Here is a 16,593-nt window from a genome sequence, read left to right on the forward strand (position 1 = left end):
TGAACATGTATTAGAACTCTGTACAAGAATTTAATATTTTCCTGAATGACTTTTGATTTTTTTTTAATTGGGAAAAAACCCTAAATGATAAGATCACTCCAGTAGAAGGTCATAATATTTCACATAGATTAGCTCTAAGTTCATAGATTAATTTAGGGGAGTTTAAATTTTGCAACTCATTTTTTTCATTGAAAATTTTTTTTGTTTTATTTAAGATATTGTTTGTTGTTTGAATGTTTTCAACTCCCATACAGTTAAACATTTTTGTGTGTTTTTTTTTAAGATTTTTATTTTTAAGGAATCTCTACATCCAACATGGGGCTTGAACTCAGAAATCCAAGATCAAGAGTCACATGCTCCACTGACTGAGCCAGCCAGACACCCTAAAATAAAAGTTTTCCCTTGATGACAAACACACACACACACACACACACGCACAAACACACACCACAATATAGATATGAGTTACTTTAAGTTAGTATGTCAGCAATGGAGAATAATCTAAAAATAAAGAAAGCGGCAAAGTTAAAGAAATTTAAAGAAAAGAGAATGGACAGTTATGCTCACACAATTTGTATATACACAAAAAAATATCTAACTCACATACGCACAAGAGGAGATAAGGGACAAGATTCCAGCTGGAGACACTTCATCCCAAGTGGTGCAGGTGAAGAGGCTGTACTCGGTTTGCCAGCTGTGGCACCGACGGGGGAGGAGAGGGACGCGGAGACTTCCAGAAGCTGGCAGTAGGGGAAGCTGTGCCCGTTCCTGGGCCTGGAGGGAGGAGGGGTCGCCTGGGCCCAGTAAGGAGCTGTCCTCCTGATGGCAACGCAGGAGGGAACAAGGCAAACGGGCCCCACTTTCCCTCCTCACGTCCTCCCATTTACAGCTGGTGCCGGAATGGGCGGTGAGGCCGGGAGTCAGCCTCGGGCACAGAGCCGGCCAGGAAAGGGCGCAGAACTGATTCGGAGAATGACCAGCAGCACGCTTGAGTCTGTTCCATCAACAGTATGCACGCGTTTTATTGCATTCATTCTCGTCTATTTATTTTAGTGCAGGCAACCTCAGAGATACTGTGGGTTCAGTTCCAGACCGCCGCAATAAAGTGAATATTGCAATAAAGCGAATCAAATGAATTTTATAAAAGTTACACTTACATTGTACTAATTGTGTAATAGCATCATGTTGAAAAAAGGTATACCCTTAATTTAAAACGCTTTATTGCTAAAAAAATGCTAACCGTCATCTGAGCTTTCAGCCATTCAGAATTTTTGTGCAGGGGGAGGGCCTTGCCTCCATGTCAATGGCTGCCAGTGGATCAGCATGGTGGCTGCTGAAGGCTGAGGTGGCTGTGGCCATTTCTTAAGATAAGACAACAATGAAGGTTGTCACATCCATGGGAATCTTCCGTTTAGGAACATTTTTTCCATAGCATGTGGTGCTGTTTGACAGCATTTTACCCGTAGAACGTCTTTCAGAATTGGAATTCATCCTCTCAAACTCTGCCACTGCTTCATCAACTAAGTTCATGTAATGTTCTAAATCTTCTGTTGCCATCCCAATAATCTTCACGGCGTCTTCACCAGGAGTAGTTTCCATCTCAAGAAACCATTGTCTTTGCTCCTCCATTGGAAGCAACTCCTCATCTGTTCAAGTTTGATCATGAGGTTGCACAAGTCAGTCACATCTTCAGGCTCCTCTTCTAGTTCTTTCGCTGTTTCCACCACACCTACAGTGACTTCGTCTATGGAAGTCTTGAGCCCCTCAGAGTCATCCATGAGGGTTGGAATTCACTTCTTCCAAATTCCTGTTCATGTTGATATTTTGGCCCCTTCCCATGAATCACGAATGTTCTTAATGGAATCTAGAATGGTGAGTCCTTTTTAGGTTTTCGATTTACTTTGCCCACATACATAAGAGGAATCACTGTCTATGGAAGCTATAGCACTATGAAATGTATTTCGTAAATAAGGCTTGAAAGTCAAAATTATTCCTTGACCCATGAGCTCCAGAATGGATGTTACATCAGTAGGCATGAAAACAACATTTATCTCGTCCATCTCCCTCAGAGCTCTTGGGTGAGCAGGTGCATTGTCAAAGAGCAGTAATATTTTGAAAGGGTTTTTTTTCCCTCCTCAGAGCAGTAGGTCTCAACAGTGGGCTTAAAATATTCAGTAAACCAGGGGAAGGAAAAAAAAAAGAGGTTAGAGTGGGAGAGAGCCAAAGCATAAGAGACTCTTAAAAACTGAGAACAAACAGGGTTGATGGGGGGGTGGGAGAGAGGGGAGGGTGGGTGATGGGTATTGAGGAAGGCACCTTTTGGGATGAGCACTGGGTGTGGTATGGAAACCAATTTGACAATAAATTTCACATATTGAAAAGAAATATTCAGTAAACCATGTTGTAAACAAATGTCCTGTCATCTAGGCTTTATTGTTCCATTTATGGAGAGAGCACTGGCAGAGTAGATCCAGCATCATTCCTAAGGGCCTTCGGAGTTTTGGAATGGTGAATGAGCGTTGGCTTCAGCTTAAAGTCAACAGTTGCATTAGCCCCTTACAAAACAGTCAGCCTGTCCTATGAAGCTTTGAAGCCAGGCATTGACTTCTCTCTAGCTATGAAAGTCCTACATGTAATCTTCTTCCAGTAGATGGCTATTTCATCTACATTAAAAACTTGTGGGGCACCTGGGTGGCTCAGTCGGTTGTGCATCCGGCTTCGGCTCAGATCATGATCTCATAGTTTGTGAGTTCGAGCCCCGCATCAGGCTTGGTGCTGACAGCTCAGAGCCTGGAGCCTGCTTTGGATTCTGTGTCTCCCTCTCTCTCTGCCCCTCTCCTCAACCTCTCAGAATAAACATTAAAAAAAATTAACCAAATTTTTGTTGTTTAGTGTAGCCACCGTCATTAACTACCTCAGCTAGATCTGCTGGAGAATTTGCTGCAGCTTCTACATCAGCACCTGCTGCTTCACCGTGAACTTTGATGTCATGGACACAGCTTCTTTCTTAAACCTCATGAACCAACCTCTGCTGGCTTCAAACGTTCCTTCCGCAGCTTCCTCACCTCTCTCACCCAACCTGAAGAGATCCAGGGCCTTGCTCTGCATGAGGCTTTGGCTTAAGGGAATGTTGTGGCTGGTTTGATCTTCTATCCAGACCACTCAGACTTTCTCCTTATCAGCAAAAAGGCTGTTTCCCTTTCTTATCATTCGTGTGTTCACGGGAGCAGCACTTTTCATTTCCTTCAAGAACTTCTCCTTTGCATTCACAAGTTCTCTGTTTGGCACAAGAGGCCTTGTTTTCAGCTTGTCTTGGCTTTCACCATGCCTTCCTCACTGAGCTTAACCATTTCTAGCTTTTGACTTAAAGTGAGAGACAAGTGACTCTTCCCTTCACTTGAACACTTAGAGCCCACGTAGGGTCCTTAACTGGCCTCATTTCGACATCATGGTGTCTCAGGGAATAGAGAGGCCTGAAGAGAGGGAGGGAGAAAGATGGGGGGGATGACTGGTCAGTGTAACAGCTGGAACACAGAGTATTTATTGGTTAAGTTCTCTGTCTTCTAGGGGTACAGTTCACAGAATCCCAGAACAACTGCAATAGTAAAGTCAAAGATCACCAATCACAGATCACCATCACAGATAGAATAATAATGAAAAAATTTGAAATATTTCAAAAATTACCAAAATGTGACACAGAGACATGCAGTGAGCAAATACTGTTAGAAAAGTGGCAGCTTAGTCTCACTCAACCCAGGGCTGCCTCAAACCTCCAAGTCGTAAAGAAACACACATCCGTGGAGCGCAATACAGCGAGCTGTGCCTTATTTAGACACAGTGCTTGTGATTAGTAAATCACAGAACTTTAGGCATGAAGGGGACCTCAGTTCATCTTTAATTTCTCTGTCCACATGTCTTAGAAAATTAGATGTAGTTATATGTCCATAAAGGGGCTTCCCATGAAAATTTCTTCACCACCGTATTTTATCAGCGTTACACCTTCGGTCTCCTTATTCCAGCATACAGCCCGTCCCCCCACCGCCCCCCACTTTCCCAAATATTTAAGGCTTCTTCCTCCCTCAAGATCTCTGCCAATGTCATACTTTGTAGATGCATTCAGCAGCAACGGCATTGACTTAGAACATGTTTGGGTTCTCAGAATGCCCCATGATACAACTGGTTCTACAGATGTGTGGTGCCACACACAGAATCTTATCAGGGTCACTCAAGTGGGACACTGGAACATGCTGTCAAGGAGGGAGCAGAACAAGGAGATGGCCCTCGTTTGAGGAGGGAATGGCCCAGCAGGAGGGAGGAGGCATCAAAGGAGACAGAGAAATGACCATGGAAATAGTAGAATCAGCCTAGGGCAATGTCTTAGAAGACAACGATAGGAAAGAATTTTAAGAAAAAATCTCCAGTATCAGACACTGCACTAAGCACAGTGCTGGCAGGTGGAAAGCACTCGAAGGTCTGGGGTTTTACCCCCCACTATTCATGCATTCATTCACTCATTCATTCACACATCCATTATTTCATTCAGTCACCCATTCTACAAATATGCATGTGTCGCTAAGTGCCGGGTGCTAATCACACCGAAGTGAACAAAACAAGCACTGTCCCTCCTCTGTCCTCAAGTTTATATTCTTTGGGGAAAAGGAATGGGGTGAAGAGACACAAGGTACAAACTCAAGTATACATTCATATAGTATCAGGTAGTAATAAAAAAACAAAGCAAGTTAAGGAGAAAGGAAAATCCCATAACGCTACTTTGAGTTGAGCAGGCAGGGAAGGCTCTTTGCGGGGAGGATATTTAAATGGAGAATGGAATGAAGCGAGGCATGAGGTGTTAGTGGTCGCGACGATTGAGGAGATGTTGATGATGATGATGCTGATGATGATGATGATGAAGAGGAATAATGATTAAGACTTGTAGACCATTTTTGTCAATGGTGCCAAGGAATGAGAGAGTTATACAATGGCAAAAGTGGTCAGCAAGCAAAGTGCAACAGTGATGTCCCAATAAAGGACAGGAAGTGTTCATTGCCTTGTGAGGTCGAGCATGCAAGGAGGTTAGTGACCCCGAAGAGAACAGTTGCCATGACTTGTAGAGAAGGAAAATAAATTGCAGATGATTAAGGAGTAAGGGGGTAATAGGAAATGGGTAGAGGGGAGAGGTTTTGAGACAGGTTAGCAAAGAGGAAAGGATTGGGAGTGGAGTAGCTAGGCACAAAATAACATAAAGCTAGATCTCAGGTTTTTTCCTCCTCTAGACTAGGGTTTCTCAACCTGGGTACAATGGACATTTGGGGCTGGATAATTCTTTGTGTGGGGTGGGCAAGGGGACTGCCCTATGCACGGTAGGATGTTCAACAGCATCCCTGGTCTGCACCTACTCGATGCCAATGGCAATGGAGTTTTGACAACCAAAATAGTCTCTAGATGTTGCTAAATATTTCCCAGAGGCAAAATCACTCTTTAGTGAAGAAGTACCACCCCAAACTGAGATGGTCCGAGTATGTTTGAAATGATAGAGAAAGAGCCTGTGGAGAAGGAAAGAAAAGGGATACTGGAAAGGGAGGGTCTAAATGTTGAGGAGTAGCAGTCAGGAAGTTCAACATGTTTTCCCTGAAAGTGAAAAAACAAAGGCACAACTATACGAAGTACTAGTAAATACTTTGTGTTATGAGTTTAGGAACAAATGTTGTCATTCTGAATTAAGAAGGAAGCATTCAAGCTGAAAATTAAAAAAAAAAAGTATTTGTTGTAACCATTTCGAAACCAGTATGCAAACTTACAAGGAAAAACAGTATTATTAAAAAAAGATAAATCATTAGTTATCCTTTTACGTATCAGTAGAATTAAGACCAATGCTGATGTTTGAATTGGAGAGTCGATCGTATGATTCACAAATTGCCCCTTAGCCTGGGAAGTCCTTAACTTGGGATTGAAGACAGATGTTTCTGATGTGACTCATGTATTTTTACCACTTTCTCATGGCCATGGACTCAGTTTATTCCTCTCTGTGTCTTGATGATGTCAGTATCTTGTTTACACAGAATGAGCCTGCCTAAGTCAAAACTAGCCCTGTCACATGATGCATGATAAAAATACATAGGCGAGTTTCTTTTTAGATGGGATACGGTTGCAAGCTCCAGGGTAACAGACTTGATTTCTGGGTTGAGCACAGGAACTTTAGACATTCGAGAACATTCGAGAATAACGGAATTTCAGAGTTGAGAAGGATTGTCCCAATTACCTCCGCAAACATTTCACAATTTCTCAAGTTGCCATTTCAGGTGTTGCGCATTAAAAATAAAAGTTGTGTCTCTCCTCAGGAGAGAACAAATGTGAATATGCTGCTTGGCAATTATGTACTTTTTTCTCCCGAAATTAAAAATAATTTTTTTTTAACATTTGTTCATTTTTGAGAGACAGCGTGAGAGTGGGGGAGGGGCAGATGGCGAGAGGGAGACGCGGGATCTGAAGCAGGTTCCAGGCTCTGAGCTCTCAGCACGCAGGGCTCAAACTCACGAAGTGTGATATCATGACCTGAGCCAAAGTCGGACGCTTAACCCATTGAGCCACCCAGGTGCCCCATCTCCTAAGTGAAAATCAAGTGTTAATCGACACCTGAAAAGGTACCTTTTTTGGCATTTATTGAGAGCCTACACTATGGAGAGCTAATGTAGTTATTTTATGATGTGATTTCCTTAAAGCCTCATGACGATTCAGTGAGCCAGGTATTTTTCCCGTCTGCCAGAGAGAAAAACTTGCAGTCACATTCAAAATTAGACTGCAAAACCCATCAATATGGAAACGGCTGTTTTATGTCCAAAGCTGATTCTGGACATTCTCCCCCCAGTGATTTTTACCAGTCTCTGATGAGATCTCAACTTCTTTTGAACAGTAAATGCACAAATTGAACTACTTTGGGACTGATATTCAGGCAGGGTGTTTCACCCAGCCGGTCTCTGTCCAGTGGAGTGGAGTTAACAGACGTGATTTTGACTCCTCACGTCATGTCTAGCAGGGTCCCCTTCTTCAGTCCCTTCTGGCAGACCTCTCTAGCAACACACTGTGGCCACGATCTACTGCGGGTCATACGAGACGTCAGTAAGAGGTAATCGTCTTTGAGATTTAAAACGAGAACTTGGGTTCGCCCATTGCCTTCCCTATGAGGAGAGATTTTTGAGTTTTTAATTTAGTAACTAAGTTTTTGCAAGCAAGCTTATGATGTTGCAAGTTTTGTTGGAATTTATTACATCCAAAAGACTTAAAAAGCCCTGAGAAAATCATCACTTTCTTGTAAGTAACTGATTTGCATCATGAGGACCCTTTCCTTGAATGGGTGGTTCTGGTCTAATCTATACATTTTCTTAACTTTCATGGTAACTGGTATTAATGTACTTGGTATATGTTTTCTATCTATCTATCTATCTAGTCAGCTGCTCCAAATGTTTTGTTTCTTTGTTGGCTGTCTTCTCATTTGGCCCTTAAGAGCTCAAAAACAATACAAAGAGCACAATAACTCGTGGAGTATATTTAACCACAGGAAAAAGAGCATCTCTGATAAGCTTCACTTCTCCCAAACATTGTAAAGGGACACACCGAAGAGATTTAAAAAAAGAAATCTGTGGATGTAAGTGTTAGGCTATTCAGGGTAAAAGCTTCCTGTGAGCCTCCAATCTGGCATCTCACTCAACCGAACAAGGGATCTCTCCCCAACGTGCCTGTCGATGAAATGATTTGGAAAGCAGAGTTGGGTGGGCCGGTGGGGAAAGATAGATGAGTGGCCTCTGTGTCTGCGAGGTGGTCAGTGAGAGAGGCGAAGCCCTTCCCCCCACTCCCATGGCTGATGTGCCACTCTTTCTCTATACAAAGACAATTTGCTTTTCATGTAGTAATGAAGAACAATGTTTAACAGACAAAGGAGCTTCTAGTTTATTATTGTGCTGTCTTTGACTAGAGCTAGATGCTGGGAAAAATGGTAATTCACAGTGTGAATGCTTCTTTTCCAGCCGTACGGGTTATGGCTGAGCATGTACATTGTATATTGCAGATGGTACAATAGCAAACACTGTGAGAACAAGGAAAGAATGAATTACGGCTTTTTTTTTCCTTGCTAGCCAAGAAACCAGGAATTTCTTCACAATAATTTTTATGCACGTCTCTGTGTGCATAGGTTATTCCTTGGCAATATGCACTGTAGATGCTGCTAAATGCTTTTAGGGTTTTTAAATTAATGTAGGAAGTCTACCGTGATGCTCTTGGAACACCTGTGTTCTCCTGCTTTTTCCCCCATAAACTGATACAAGGCACAGGTGGTGCCTCATTAACTTATTTGATGCAAATAAAAACATATTGCATGATTTCTTCTCCTTAACTGTATAATCACTGAAACATAATTTTGCTGATTAATGCAACAAACTTTGGGAGAAAGAATTCAGCAATTTTTGTCAGTTCCCTGATGCTGAAGGCATTTGTAGCCCATGGGAATCTGATTTAAATGAACAAGTAGTGGGAATGTCTCTTTCCTATGTAAGAAGTCTCTTCCCCCCTGTTTAGTCTTTTCTGTGTGTCACAGGACACTCCGTCATAAAGAACTGGAAAAAAAGGAAGAGCAAATTTCCCATGGAGGTAGAGGCAGTGGAAACCCGGACGAAGAATCATCTTAAATCAGCAGGCTTATGAGTTCTGATTCAGTGTTCAGATACTGTTATCAATGATTTCCAAAAAGTGACATTGATTTGCTTTGGAAACAATGATGGAAAAATAGCGAATGTGTACCCAGAATGCTTTTAGAGTTCTAAAATCATAACTGGAAAATGTCCGAGCATTCCAACACAACTATAAACAGTACCAGTCTGTATTTAGGGGGTGATGGCAAGTCTGTTTTTAAAAGTCTTTTGCGATATTATTTCTGTTTTTAATTTATTGAATTAAAGCCAGATTTATTCAATTAAGATAATACACTTCAAGGTTAACTGCCATTTGCTGTTCATTTAGGCAAGCTATTGTACAGTTATGTAAATTTCATGAACAGAGACACTGCTTGAGTGTCTTAATTACAAGCAAAAAGTGTCATTTAAATATGAATTAAGCGAATAGTTGCCAGTATTTCCTGTTCCTGTATTTTCTATCTTCTTAAAATCTAAAGGCTACCCAAGGATCTGTACTGTGCCCCAAGATTTTTCTTTTTCCTATAAAATAAAAACACCCCTACTACTAAATATTATTTCTAAAAGTAGGAAAAACACGTAAAAACGCCATTATCTCATTGATTATTAATCAGAGTAATACCTGAAGAAGAGGGTGCCAATTTTTCCCAGTTGGCCGCTGACCATCCTTTTTACCTTGTTGCGGAATTTAAAAATTATCTCACTTATGCAAGGGGAGTAATTTGCTGCATGGGTCATTTGCTCAAATTCACTATGTTTGCGAATTCATATTTTTAAAAATGACTCTCCTTTCATCTACCCATTTATCATGCATCCAAACATTCAGTTTGCAGACTCAAACCCTGGGATGCACGGAGTATTACCACTGCTTCATCTGTGTTGAAAGAAACCCTTCTTTGAATTTCGAACCTTCGCAACTGAAATCGTGTTTAGCAAAAGTGACCCCATGACCTGATTCTCTGCCGGTTTCTGTGAAATAATTCCCCGCGCATCTCGGATTGACTGACAAGCACCGTTTTTGTTTGTGTCTCTGTTTCTGGATGGTGCTTGTACAGAAAAATGACCTAGAGACAATCTGGCATTCATCATGAAGGAAGGGAAGGATTCACAATTAGTTAATGAAAACCACACCTCCGTGCCGGGCAGTCCGTTCCCAGATCCCGTCCCAAGCCATAAGGCGGCCTTGCAGCCTGGGGAGAGATTCCCAGCCGCCCCCCAAGGTAGCACCCGCTCGCTCCCCCAGGAGCGAGGAGCTCACTATTCACTGAGTGTTTGCGTCATCCTTTCCAACATGTTCCCACTGATACATTAAAGGAATTAATTGCTCATAATGATCTCACCATCTGTTAACAGAGGTTCATACCTACAGGCTGGTGGCCCGCGGTGGTTCTATTCAGGGATCAATGGGCAATGCCGGGCCAACGCTTTCCCACATTGCCTGCCTCTGCGCGCTGAAAGGGGGGAGGAGAGCCGGGCCGGCCATCTGCTCCCTGTCTTTCTGTGCGAGACCTTGATGCGGTCCAGCACAGCTCCGAGCTGACTCCAGTCCGATTGGAATGTGGCTGATCTGAGAGCCTCTCAAAGCTGTGAAAGTGAGTCAAAAGGAGATGCCCATTGTCCGGCATGGCTGAAAGAAAATGATCACTTTAAAATTCATAACTCCCAGGTGCCTGCCATCTATTCATGGGAAAAACCCTCTGAACTTCTCTTCATTAAAGAGAGAGAGGGGAGTCTTGCTAAAAAGAGAGAAAAGGAAGTAGTTTGTGGGAATGTGCAGGGGATTTTCAGGCTAAACAAATGAGGAATTTGGAATTTTTTCACTTGTATTAAAAGGGCTGTGCAGGGAAGGGCAAGCTCTTATTTTAAAAAGGGGTGGGGAGGGGGGGATGCCTGCCCGGGGCCCTGGAGCAACTCATAGAGAACATTTTAATTTTTTTTTTTTTTTTGTCTCCAGGAGAATTCAAAGAGCGCTCTGCCTTTTTACTTTTATTTACCTGAGGCTGAGAAAATTTTCCCATTCGATTCTGAACGGCGGGCGCTCCGCACTCGTAGCTGATTTCCACTCCTATTCCCTTAGCGTGTAGTTTGGGTGGGAATGTATGAAAGAACGAGTCCAGGAAATTCCCAAGTGTTACAGGACGTGGGTGGGCACAATGAAACTCAAAGCTATCGGGTGTTTCTGAGGAGTTCATTCAAGCAAGGTTACCTGTACCCACCAAGGTACCTGTCAGGAGTAGAGTCCTCTCTGTGCCTTGAAGACCGACGGGCAGTAAGGGGATGGAAAGAGTCTCTCTGCCTGGCAAATGGGGATTCAGCCACGTTCCAGAGCCCTGGGAATCACAGGGCTGATGGATCAACCACTCTTGGCTCTTAGTCATTGTGGAAAATTGGTGTTGCACATAAGAATTCAAAGGGATTTATGGATTCATGAATTGAGAGCCCAAACAAAAGTAGAAATAGAGAGACCTACATTCTCTGTCTTGAAAATCTTTTGTCCTATAGATGATGGCTTATGTCCCATAGAGGTTAAGTGACATGCTCAAAGTCACAGAGTGAGTCACAAAACCTGGGCTACAACCTTATCTTACTGGTGATTTCTTTTTTCCTGCTTCAGGCTGCCTCCCTGAATAGTGTGGGTTTTAAAATAATTTTTGCTCGACTTTCTCTAATTAAAATATAGATCGGTATCACCAACCTAAATAATAGAATGGTCCCTTTTAAAAGAAATTCTGAGCTCTTAGAAAGATTATGAATACCAGTACTCATCACTAGCACATACAAAATAGAAAATTGATCAAGGAAGTTACTATGATAAGAAAATATGGCAGTAAGTGGCAGAAACTATTGATGAAATGGTGGTAAGGTCCAGTCTCTTGGACATAAATAACCACATAAAAGGAACAAGCAGGAAAGGTAAAAATTGGCAATGATCAATGCAGAGTCAAAAAAACACAAAAAACACAAGCAGGGAGTCTAAAGGGGTGGATGGTGGAAAGGCGATGGAAGAATCTAGAAACAACCCACATTTCTGGAAGCGAGAGAAGGTAAGTCGGATAGAATCAGTGTTGCTGGTCTTTCCTAACAAATAAAAGGTCACCACCTTCACCATATTCTTTTCCAGAAATTTAGACTCAGTCTATGGAGACTCTTTGTTTTGCTTGACTTTTCCTCCATGGGAGCGTATCTTTAATTTTGTTATGGTGGATGGGAACAGAAAATTCTCCGAACAGAATTGTGACATGTTTTCATGGTAGATTTAAGCGGGGCAAAAATCATTAGTCCAAATTGATTCTTAAATTATTAAGTTGTTTGACTCTACAGCTTATATGGACAAAGTCAGAATTGGTGAAATATGGGTGACAACACCATCCCCACCCCCTACTCCCCCCACCCCACCTCCCAGCCATGAATAGTACAAACGGATTGAGCATTGGGATAGAGGTTGACAAGAGCCCAAAGGGTGTGGCTAACATTTTCTCAAGTATTTCAGCTTTGGCCGGCCTGGACCTCCTGGGGGGATCCCAGAGATTTTTCCAGAAAAAGTGAAAAATAAAGGTAAGCCAAAAGAAGAAATGAAGTAAAAGTTACCCCTAATCTCTGTTTCAGGGGAAACTTATGGTAGATTTTCAGAGTATATATAAAACAACGACAAAATCAGATCATATTATTCATATTATCTTACCCAGTATTTAAGCCAAGATATGACATTGTAGATACTTGACCACTTTTGACCTTACCAAAAAATATGGCAATTCATAGATGGGTGAGCTGAAAAGCTTTTTCACTCAGGGATATATCATGAACCTCTTTCCTTTCCAATAAATAGGCAACCACATCCATTTTTGGTGGTTTCAAATATGGTTTAGGAACTGTATGAACAAGTGTTCTCTGAAGGTTCTGAGTGTCTCAGCTCTTCTCAGGATTGGATTTAGAACCACACACAGATTTCACAGTAGAGTTAATCTATGTTGGAGAAAGACAGTTTGTTAAACGTGGACTTAAAAATGTCATTCATTATTTTTTCCTCCTGCACCGAAATGGTTGCTTTCTTCCTACTGATGCATACACCCCTTCACACATCATGACTGAAAGCTTGCAAGCTTTAGACCAGCTTCTCCACTTCTGGCAAAGGAGGAGTATAATGAGTGAGAAGGTGCCTTAAGAATGAGGCATGCAAAGATACCCAAATGACCTAAGTGCTACCTACTCAAGCAATGACAGTGACCACAAGCAATGCACTTAAAAACAACAGGAACAAAACCCCAAGCCAACAAGTCACAAAACATCAAACACCAATAAAGCGATAAAGCCTGTGGTATGGAATTCAGAGACAGGCCATTTCTTTAGGTGCTTTGGGTGAAGAATGTAGTTGGTGGAACAGCCAGGTTGTGGGCTCTGTTACGATTTGTGGGGCTAGGATCCCCAACGTTGTATCTTTAAGACCCAAATTCTTAGGGTGTCTGAGCTCCCAGAGGAATGTGTAACTGTTCATTTATTTACATCTACTTTATTTCCAATATTTCTTTTTCCTGTCAAATGCCAGGTGAGGCCTCATAGCTGCTTCTTCTAAACCTCCCTTGTTTTGCAGGGTTTTTTGGGGTTTTTTTTGTTCTGTTTTGTTTTGTTTTGTTTCCCCACGGACTGTTATGAGGACCAGAAATGCCCATCTTCTCTATAGATGAATACATTTTCTTTTCCCTTTCAAGAATCCTAGAGGAAAATTTCCTCCTCTTTTAATTATTCAGTTTTTGAGAACAGTTTTTGAAACTTGCTTTGCCATTGTAATCACTTTACATTTGCTCGCTCATGTGACTCAACTTTGTTCTCCTTTCTTGCGTTCAAAATTAATACACAGAGATTTTAAAAGCACACCAACAAAAGCAAATACACTTTAATGCCATGCTCCCCCCCACCCTCCAGTTCTTACAAACACAGGTCTTGTAGGGTTAGCTGATCTCTGGGTTTTATTATTTTCCCTCCCTTTTCTTTCTTTAAAAAAAATGCATGGAAAGTAAAAGTTTATTGGGGGCAAAGAGGTTCAATGACGATTTTTCCCTCCAACAAATTAATCTTGTATAACCTGCATTAGAAAGGCCATTTTTAAAAAGAGGAGGAAATACTCATTGGAGCCTTATTTGGAACTCTTGCGGGTTTGAGTTCACATTTGCACCAGCCAGAGATTTTCAATTAGCAGTGCCTTAGAAAACAGGGACCCCTGCCTTTGTCAGTGTCCTGTGCAAGAAGAAGAGCAAATAGATTGGAAATGGTCTTATGGCTCAAGCTCCTGGGAAAATGTAACAGGTGTTACAGCTCAGCTGGGTGTGAGATTTATGAAAAAAGCCCACTCAGACTTTGCCCATAGAATTCTGCTTTCTAGCCAGGGCTTCAAGTAGGAAGAAACTAATGACTTCATTACCATCTCAATTCTGGGAAATGCCTGGTCCAGACCTGAATCATGAAAGGAAAGGTATAGCACTCTGGGTGACCTTGCGAGATCAAAATGTTATTTAGAGCAATTCCATTAGTCAGAGCCATAAACCCGAAAGAACACACCCTTTAACCATAACGCTTTGGCCCTAACGTGAGAAAACAAAAACACAAACAAAAACAAAACGAATCCATACGGCAAAGGAGGGGGAAAGAAGAACAAAACCCCACCAGATTCTGTAATCATCATGCGACACTATTTCCCCCACTCTCTCTGAAAAGCCTTCACTTCCAGCCCTTCTTCCCCCTCACTCTTGTTGTGACACATTAAATGGCTCTTGTCGCTTTCCCATTTCCAGTGGATTATAATTGGGGGGTGAGATGGAAGCCAGGAATGATGTCAAATTTCCAAGCAGAGGAAGGTGAAATAAATCTCTTCAGTCCAAATAGTACTTAATAGCTCTAACAGTAGTACTGCTTAACTGGGGGCAATTAACAGTACATTTTTTTATTAGATAATTGCCTCTTTTATTCATCTGCAGTGGGAAAAACGTGGCACATGTGAGTCTGTCTCCTGTCCTGTTTATCCCTGCAAACAATCCTTCCTGGTCCTTGTGTTGCGTTTTTATTTGACGTTACTATTCCGCGGAGAAAGGACTTGGCCAGTGGAAATGCAATTTGGGTAACCTTCTCACAGTGTCTTTATCTCTAAATGCCAGGCCCCTCCTGGGGGGTCCTCCACCCCCATATGACTCATTTGTATTATGTTCTCACACGCTCTGCTTTCCAGAACACCTTTGGGGGGGTGGGGAAAGAAAAGCAAGTCCAAAGACAGATTGTTTATAAGGCCCAAGCTTTAAGGCCGCAAACTTGTTTCAGAAAAGCGAGGAGCTCTTTCTTACAACCCCATTCCTGAGAAAATCAACTTCACATTTAAGCCTCTAATTCACAGTCTCTCTTACGAAGTATGTGGTGGTGCCTCCCTGGTAGATCTGAGACCCTCAGTGGCCTGGGGGACATGCGGACTTTTGAACTGGAGTGCGTCACCTCCAAGAAAGCATTAGGCTGGATTGTTCCGAGTCTGTAGGCGTTAAAGCCAAATGGGATGACGGGCGTTTGAGCAAAGTCATTTGGATGGCGAGGGCCACAAATACCGCTGAGTGTGGCGAAATTACCACTTAAGGGTTGGAATTCTCGGTCAACATACACCAACCTAGGGTCTGCCCACCACTTCCAGGATTAATTAGGGCTTGAATATAATTGGGGGTGTACTATAGGGACCGTGAAGGGGCCTCTTTAGTAGTCAAAACAAATTGGTTATGATGTTTGGGACGTTATTTCACGGCAAGGGCTTTAGGTTAGAGACTGGAATTTTCCTGAAGGAAGTAAAATATATTGCCGAAGAACTATGTCAAAAGAAATCTTGCAGAGACTTCTTAGCATACCTGCAATATTCCTCCACGTCCCTTTTCAAATCTTCTATTTTCTTTTTCATTTTTAGTGTTCATTATTTTATATTTGTGAGAGAACGGGTGAGCTGTGAGCGGGGCAGGGGCGGAGAAAGAGGGAGACGGAGGATCTGAAGCAGGCCCCCCACCGTCAGCAAGGAGGCTGACCTGGGGCTCAAACTCCAGAACTGGGAGATCCAGACCCGAGCCGAAGTCGCACGCTTAGCCGACTGGGCCACCCGGGCACCCCTATTTCTCTTTTTCAGTGTAAACATGTATGCATAAGAAGGTTGAAGAATCTTACATGAGTGTTACCGTTTATAAACGCATTTCTCTGCATTATTTCACCCAGCTTTGACACCAGTCGCTGGAGGCAGAAAGGTGAGGAAACCAGACTTCGGGAATGCGTTACGCCTAAAACCAGATCTCCTGGCAATTGGTCCCATGCCCTTGCATGGACCTGATTCCTGGGGACAGTCTGGTCTTTGGTCACGTTAGCCATCTATGGTTTTGATACTATCTTAAAATACTGATTCGCGCAATTTCACACAGCAATGTTTAATAATTTCTTTATGATGATGGGAAGAAAAAAATGCCTAAAAAATAGATTTACTTACTAATCCTCCCTTAGACTCAGAAGCAGGGTTTTAAGCTAGAAGATGGTTAAAGATTATTATTAAGGGCACCTGAGCATGAGTAATTCATAAAAAAGCCTAAAAGATTCAAGGCAGTATATGAACAATAGGTAATTCAATGGATAAGGAACTAAGGGTGGGGGAGTGGTTAGCTGGAGGAAAATGTTGTAGTTGTAAAAGGAAAGTCCTGAAATACACCCTGAAAATGACCAGTATCATTCTGTCTTCCCTACTTCTGGCTGTGGAAATGTAAATATCCTCGGTGAACAATCAGGAAATTTGATCTAAAGTCTTTGCTGAGTTAGCAGAAAGCAGTCACAGGGTGAAATGCCCTTGCCTGGGCTGTGAAATCCCCAGTGGAGAAAAAACAAAACAAAACAAAACAAAACAAAAAAACCAAAA

The 16,593-nt window shown here is 42.2% G+C and overlaps 1 pseudogene; it reads right to left on the minus strand.

Moving 5' to 3' along the window:
- Positions 1–1,262: 1,262 nt before the first annotated feature.
- On the minus strand, positions 1,263–15,603 carry LOC107180312 (annotated as a pseudogene).
- Positions 15,604–16,593: the final 990 nt, after the last annotated feature.

Source organism: Panthera tigris, chromosome B2 (assembly GCF_018350195.1).
Source record: "Panthera tigris isolate Pti1 chromosome B2, P.tigris_Pti1_mat1.1, whole genome shotgun sequence".
Lineage (NCBI taxonomy): Eukaryota > Metazoa > Chordata > Mammalia > Carnivora > Felidae > Panthera > Panthera tigris.